At 35.5% G+C, this 8,359-nt stretch overlaps 1 protein-coding gene across 1 annotated transcript in view; it reads right to left on the bottom strand.

Moving 5' to 3' along the window:
* Window positions 1-4,703, bottom strand: part of Pdc (phosducin) — a 13,809-nt gene extending 9,106 nt beyond the window's left edge. Inside the window, exon 1 of the mRNA XM_028775784.1 lies at window positions 4,632-4,703. The gene's annotated coding sequence lies outside the window, so the exon portion shown is untranslated. The remainder of the gene's footprint in view (window positions 1-4,631) is intronic.
* Between the last annotated feature and the right edge of the window lie 3,656 nt (window positions 4,704-8,359).

Genomic DNA, 8,359 nt, shown 5'->3' with positions numbered 1-8,359 from the left:
ATCTATCTATCTATCTATCTATCTATCTATCTATCTATCTATCTATCACAATTAAAGAGTAAGAGTCCATGAAGCTGAGAGGGAATGGGGAGACAATAGGAGAGGGGGGAGTGTGCGGTTGAAATGATGCAAATGCAATAATTATGTATGAAATTATAAAAAATAATAAAAATGTGTTTAAAAGAGAACAAATGTTTTATGTGCCTATTGTATAAAATAAAATAAAATGTATCTTAAGTAGTTTTAATTAAAAAAAAATTCAGCCTTTGAGCTAAGCAGTGGTAGTGTATGCCTTTAGTTCTAGTACTCAGGAGGCAGAGGCAAGCAGATCTCTGAGTTCTAAGCCAGCCTGGTCTACAAATTGAGATCTAGGACAGCTAGAGAAATATTGTCTTGAAAAAAACAAACAAAACAACAAAACCAACATTTGGCTTGAAATGGTATTATGAGTAATGGTTGATTTTTAAGTAACAATGATATTATTATGTCTTTGTATGCCAGTGAGAATGTCTTTATGTGACTGGAAATTGATGTTAAAATGACCAAGAAGACAGAAAACAAATGTTGACTTCATCAACATTTACTGTCTGAAAGAGTTACTGTTTTTTTCATCTTAAGGAGATGTAAAAATCTGTGACCCTGATTCTTTTTAATGTTGGGCTGTTAGAAAATAAATGTTGACTTCATCAACACTTACTGTCTGAATTACTGTATTTTCCATCTTAGGTGACATAAAAGTCTGTGACCCTGATTCTTTTTAATGTTGGGCTGTTAGAATACTGTTTGTTTGTTTGCTTGCAAGCTTCCTTGTTTGTTGATTTTGAGACAGAATCTTTTGCATCCCAGGTTAGCCTGGAACTTGATCTGTAGCTAAGGACTATCTAGAACTTTTGATCTTCCTGTCTTTTATCTCCCCCTGAGTGCTGTAATTACAAGCATGTGCTACTACACCTGGTGTATCAGTTGAGACCAGGGCTTCCTGTATAGCAGGCAAGCAATCTACTGACTGAACTATAACTCCTATTATACTTATTTAATTAATAAAAAATTTAAATGTATTAACTAACTGTGATAGACCCAAAGAACTACTTTTGTCTGTCCATCTATTTGTTTGTTTGTTTACGTGCAAGTTTGTGGTGTGTGTGTGTGTGTGTGTGTGTGTGCATCAAAGGTAGTGTACTCACTTGTATAGGTTACATATGTGGAAGCACAAGTTGACATCTGACTGTTTTTCTTTTATTTCAGTTGCTTAAGGAGCCCCGTGATTGGCCTTTCTGTGCCCACCCTCCCTCACTGCTGGCATTATAGATGCCCCCCACCACTTGTTTATGCTGCAAGCATTTTAACCATGGATTCATCTCTCCAAACTTTGAAGAACAGTTATTTAGTAAGGTGGCTGAAACTAGCAAAAGTGTGAGGTGGATAAAATTCATAAGTTCCCTTTTTCTCTTTACTGTCAGAAGAAAGTTGGATTTCATTCCACATTCTGTGTTCCATGAGAGTCACACTGGATCCAATCACCCTTGTCGCTCCTCTTGTTCTCCCCTTTTCTGTCTCTAGTTATATATTTCCTATGTGTCTGCTTCGCTGTTCCAAGGTGACTGTGAGCTAATCTGATCAACTAAGCCAGGCTAATGTTCTCACCAATATTAATGTGTTCATTGAGATATTTAACCCCTGCCACAAATATCTTCTCCAGTGTCATACTGGGCCCCTATAGAAAGCATTTCGCATTTCTTAATAAAACAAGCTACTGGTTGACTGCATGTGAAATAGGCTTGACTCCACCATGTCAGGTTGTACGAGAACTACTAGGTTTGTGCAGAACTCTTCTTTCAAATCAGAAAGATGGAAGTGATTATTGCCCAAAGCCATATTCTCCTCTGTGTACCAGTCCAGCCCACTGTTACGATCTTAGACTTGGAGGAGGAGATAGGGATAATGGAAAGTATACCCTGATGTCAGTATCATTACACAGGAAATTTTATGCCTCATCTCTGTGAATCTTTAAAAAAATCACCAGATAATTTCTTTGTATGTATCTTTTCCTCAAAAGAAGAACTTGGCTTCCTGTGGACCATGCATTTAAGTGCTTTGAATGGGAGTGTACATAGTGCATAGCACTTGAACACTTAGATTTAAGTCTAGCTCGGCCAACCTTTAGCTATACGACCTTGGGCAAATCACTAAAACTCTATTTGCTTCAGTTTTTCATTCCTAAAACTGAGTCATAATTGTATCTACTTCAAAAAGTGTATGGAGAATAGATGCAAGGAATTATGTAAAGCATATGGTATTTAGTATTGGTGACTTAATACAGCTTGGGTAAAAATTAATTTGTTTACTAGTTAATAATAAAAAATGAAGGATAAGTAAATTTAATAATGTATTTAGTCAACCAAATCTAAATTTTATTTAAGAGTCAATGCATATATGTTCTTCTTATATGTAATCATCTTTTCTATCAAATATCATGTATGCATGCATAAATACATACACATATCATACATTTTACCCCTTAACTATATTATATGTTCATATTTCATTATTGACTGGGTGCTTTATAGCAGTACTTTGATTTATATTTCATAAGCAATATTTTCTTCAAGGCATTTGAGAACATACAAAATAAAAGATTAATCTTGAATGAGGAATATAGCATAATAAAATGTACATGAAATGGCAAGGGGAAATAGGAATGTTGATTTAGGTGGGATGTGACATAAGTATTCCCTAATGGATTGACCTCCTTATGAGTTTGGTAATTGTCAAGCGATTGGTTTCCCTTTCTGTGCTTCTGCCACAGTGTCTCCTTCACACAGCTGCCACTTAAACTCCTCCCTGCATTTCAGTTCACTAAGGACATAGGGCTCTGCTTAGAGAGTAAAGACACCTAGTGTTTCTGTTGCCATCATTAGTTATCCTAGATGATAATTTGTCAATACATGAGCCTTCACACTTCATGGTTATCATAATGAGAGTTTTCTTTAAAGGCAAATTACTATAAGCACGAGTGGAATATAAGGCAGTCTTTAAAACAATGACAATGAATAAGAACACTGAGCTGAGCAAGTGGCAGAAACCCAGCAATTGCTACTGTGCTCTTCTTTGCATATAAAGCACACCCTTAACTTCTGTACTACTATTCTGCAGAATCTAGACACTGAATCAGGACAACTGATGGAAGACTTGTGACGGAAACTTCAACATAAGCTACTGGGGAGAAGATGTTCTTAGCCTCTTCCCTACTCTATAAATAGTGTTGCTTTTTGAACACATGGGCCTGGGAAGGTGGAAGGAGAATAATGACTTTTGAACAATTTGGATGCCAGGAACACATGGAAAGTAGCAATTTTATATTCGTCAGCCTGTATTAGCAGCACAGAACTTTAATATATGAGCTTTCAGAATTAAAATGGAATTCCTGTGCTTAATGAAAAGATATCAACACCAGCATATCTTTTCTTAATGAAAGGATATCAACACAGCTTTTACAATCTGTAGACATTCTTTTGTTCTTGAGAGGATAGAAGTATCACAGCCATCCAAGAAATTCATGGGAGCTATCTTTCATATATATATTGCAAACTCATTTACTTCCAGTATATATTGTTTCATTCTGTTATAAATATTATAAATTATTCAGATATTTTTATAATAATAAAACACAAAATCTAGTTGCTAAACAAAATATTTTTTGTCAAAAATTGAATTCTCAGTTTGATAAATTAGATGACCTATGAAGTAAGTTACACAGTAATGTGATTTCATATATCTATAATGAGTATATACATATACACTCATATATGTGCATCTATATATTTAAAATGAACACTGTAGTTAAAAGCTGTTTGTAGTTATTAAAATAACTTCATTTTAAAGCAATGGGAAAAACATACTACACTCATTTTCATTACACAAACAGTAAAATTTATTAGTAATGATAATGTTCACTGGGATAAAGTAGAAGGAAAATCAAATCAATCAGAAGAGAAATTTCACATAATTTAGCAAATCTCATCATGTTCTCAATATTTGTTTAAATAAACATCGTGTAGATCTCTTTAAAGTTTTAGACATTTGAAGTAGGTATTTTTATTTCCACTTTAAAGTATAAAAAGAAACAATAGCCTGTAATGTGTCCTGTTATCCAAAAGCCTTAAAGCACACTTTTGACTGTTTTATCCAGCAATCTGCAAAGCCTTAGTATTACGTGAAAAAGCTTTAGTATTGAGTGACATGCTGCTTTCTATGTGCTGAGAGCCAAATTCTCAAACACAAAGTGAAAGGCATGATCATTTCTTCCCTTCAGTTCCTCTTGCACTCAAAGGGGAACTGAAGAATTTAAAGTTTCAGAACTAATTCCCCATTTGAGGATTTATATTAAGTATGCAGAATATCAGACTCACACTTGTGTGTTTGATCTGAATTTTGATTAACAGAGATGACAACATAAATGGCTTCAAGAGGAAAACAATACAGTGTGTAATTGTCTTTACAGCATGTTTGATGTTAGTTGGAAATATTTCAAAAGAACACAATAACATATAAATACTGAAATCATAATCTTTTCCCCCAAGACAAATTTCTTTTAAAAAATATATTATCAAAAATATTTCTTGTAGACTCACAGTTTGGGTCTCTGATCCTGGTGTCCTAGATTATGTCCAGTGGGTGAGAATCGCTGTCCCCTGAACTCCTTTGAACTTGGACCAGTTTTAAGCTCAGATTTAAGATCCCTGGATATTGATGACCCTTGCAGAAATAGCTCTGAACATGTAATAGGATTGCCATAAGAGAATTAACAAAGCATATTTGTTAATAGCAGGGCAAAACAAAGTAGCACACAAAGAGCTGCCAGCTCTGTGTTTACTACAGTCTTTATCCTCCTCTTTGTCATTTGAGAAAATGTCTTTCTGACCCCTGGCATCTATTTTCAGAAATTTCTTGCCATTTTCTAAAAAACAAAAAAAAAATCATTTTTCCTGATTATTAAAGTTCCCTTAGTATGTAATATGTATTTTCAATGTCATCTGCCACAGTATATATATTTTTTTGGATTTGAATTCACCAACTAGCTAATTTTTTTTCTATTTTTTCTTTGAAATGTTTTCTACACTGAAATCCGTTACTTCTTGCAACAAAATCCCACAAAAGCTTGGTCAGGTCTCAGCAGCACTAACACAGCCATCTGATTGTGTCTTCTTTTCATTTTATCAGTCTTTCTGACTCATTGCTGTTTTCCACGGTTTTGACCATTCCACTATTCTTTCATGTACCATTTATAAAAACTGAACATTTAATAAATGGCAAATTATTAACTACTTGCCTTTCACAAGAGGATACTTATCAGAAGATCATACTGCCTTCGAAAATTAGATGATTTCAGAGTTGTCGGTTTATAGTTTACAGTTCTCAGCAAATATCCTGCACATCAGAGATTTACATTGCAATTCGTAACAGTAGAACAATTACAGTTATGAAGTAGCAGGGAAATAATTTTATGGTTGGGGGTCACCACAAAATGAGGAACTAAGGGGAATTAAAGGGTCGCAGCATTAGAAAGGTTGATGGGGACTGCTTTACTGGGTCCACTTAAATGTGTAGAAGACAGCAGTCATTTTTTTCTTTAAAATACGATTGTAAACATGTAACCATTATTTGTCGGATAGGAACTCTCAGGGCATCTAACTGTTAAGCAAGCAATTGTTAGGCAGTGGAAACAAAAGGAACTGACACGGACCAAAGTCATGATCTCTAGAGGTCTGATGGTGAAGAGGGCAATAAAATCACTATGTAAGTCCACAATTACTACACAGTTGTGTGGATGTAAGAGTGACTCCTCGGAGGCCCTTAGTCCCATGAAGACTGGATGCCCCAGTGTGGGGGAATTTGAGGGCGGGGAGGTGTGAGTGGGTGGATGGGCAGGAGTACATCCTCATAGAAGCAGGAGGAGAGGGATGGGGTAGAGGGTTTCTGGGGTATCATCTGAAATGTAAATGAAATATCCAATCAAATATCAATTTCAAAAAGAAAAAAAAGAGTGACTCCTCCGACAGAGTTGTGTTTCATCTGATTGTAAGCTCTCTTTAATTTTTAAGATTATAATTATAACATTCTCTCATTTCTTTCCTACCTTCAAACCCTCCCTGTTCCATGCATGTTTAAATTTTTACTTATTTTTTAATTTTAATTTTTAAAATGTAGGGATGTTTTGCCTGGTGTGTATGTGTGTGTGTGCATGTGCATTGTGGATATAGCAATAAATATAATATCTATATTTACATCTATCTATCTATCTATCTATCTATCTATCTATCTATCTATCTATCAAATTAACATGGTGTATACCATGCCTACACATGTACCAGAAAAGGAGGGTTTCATATTCTTTAGAATTAGAGTTATATAGAGTTGTGAGCCCATGTGTGGTTGCTAGGACTTGAATTCAGGACCTCTGGAAGGGCAGCCAGTTCTCGTAACCACTATACCATCTCTCCAGATCCGAGACTGGAAGTTTTAGCTGCCTTGATCTTGAGCAGGTCTCTTTCCGGGAGCCCCTGTTGCTGTGAGTTGGAGTGTGCGATCCGGTACGAAGGACAATTCCCAGCACTCTTCCTCGTCCCCAGCTCTTATATTAAATCTGCCCACTCTGCTACAGTGCTCCCTGAGCCACGTGGGGAGGGGAGTTGATATAGACCTCACGAATGGCAGACAGCTCTTGAAGCCTTATCAGATTGAGGAAGCCGTCTTTGGGTTCATTTACTTCCCGGATGCTAGAGTTTACTTAGTATTTTCACCTTTTCATTCCCTTTCATTGTAGCTGGTTTTGTTTATTTTTTTAAATTACCAATATTTTCATTCCTATTGTTTTTAAAATAACTTTTAGGAATTTAGAGAACCTTCATGAAGGTGTTCAGTTTGTCATCTTTTCTTATATCTTTAGTTCCCATAGCCAGATGTCTCACACAACTTTGCTAAAATAGAAATTTAAACTTCTTTAAGCTTAAAGCTAAAATTGGTTAATTAGCAATAGAATAAAATTTATAATACTGATGGTAATTAATCTGGAATTTTCTAATTTTTATAAGTATACAGTGTGTAATTGTATATTATGCTGTACAAAATCTTTAAATAGAAACTTTTACTATGTAAAGATTGCTAGTAGAATATTAAACACATTCTAATTGTTTTGTTTTTCTAAATTAATTGGGCATATATTCACTCTGTTTTTATGGCATGAGTTACATTTCAGAATTTAGTTTGTATACTTTTTGGGTGCTATCTGAAGAGGTCACTATTTTCATTTTATTAATTATTTATTGAACAAGTGATACACCCATTCCCTCTCCCATCTCATGTGGACACACACACACACACACACACACACACGTGCAACCCTGGGGATTAAAACCATACTAAGTGTCTTCTTTTTAGCTAAAAATATCTAGAGTGTATGATAGATATAGTGCCACCATAATTTAAAATTGTTTCTGATAGTAAATATAAAGAGAGCAAACACTTCAAATACATTAAAGTGCTTCTCTAGTCCTTCCTCGGGCCCTTGTTAATTGGAGAGATTTGTGAAACAAGTATGACAACCTTTCTTTTATTTTGACATGCTTGGCTCAGTGGCTCTCATAATGGACTAAGCAAATATTTTTACACAATGAAAACCTATCAGAAAAAAATCCAGCTTGAATAGGATGTCACAAGCCAAGAGTTGGTGCAGAGATTTCAGAGTAAACTTCTTATTGAGAACTGGAAGAGGAGGAGCAGAAGGAGGGGAAGGAGGAGGGGGAAGGGGAGGTAGAGGAGATGACATTATTTTGCACATAGTTTCCTTTCTATGGAATGAGCATCCAATCAAAAAAAATATCGGTTACCACTTGTGCTGACTTTTGCTGAATTGACCTGATATATGCCTGTCAAGTTGCCTTCCAAATAACTATTTTAACCACAGGTTAGTGCTGCTGCCCATGTGTTGGTCAGAGCAGCTTCTTTTAGCAGTGGCCAGTGGTGACTGCAGAGATTCCTTAGAGCAGTTCTTTTGAAAACTCTGTTCCTTGTCCATGTTTTTGATCCAGTTGCTTGTTTCCTTGTTTGTAATTGTTGAGTGCTTTATATATTCTAGGTATTAATCTTCTGTCAAAATATAGCCGGCAAAGATTTTCTCCCACTGTACAGACTGTCTCTTCACTTGAATAACTAGTTCCTTTGATGGACAGAAGCCTTTTAATTTGAGGTCCCAGTTGTCAATTGTTGACCTTATGTTTTAAGGAATTCAAGTATAGCCAGAAAGCCCTCACCTGTGTGCACATTTTTGATTGTTTTCTTTAGTTTTTCCTCTAGAAGGTTT

This window comes from Grammomys surdaster, unplaced genomic scaffold (genome assembly GCF_004785775.1).
Source record: "Grammomys surdaster isolate TR1022 unplaced genomic scaffold, NIH_TR_1.0 259, whole genome shotgun sequence".
Classification (NCBI taxonomy): Eukaryota; Metazoa; Chordata; class Mammalia; order Rodentia; family Muridae; genus Grammomys; species Grammomys surdaster.
This window is presented reverse-complemented; position numbering and strand designations above follow the sequence as displayed.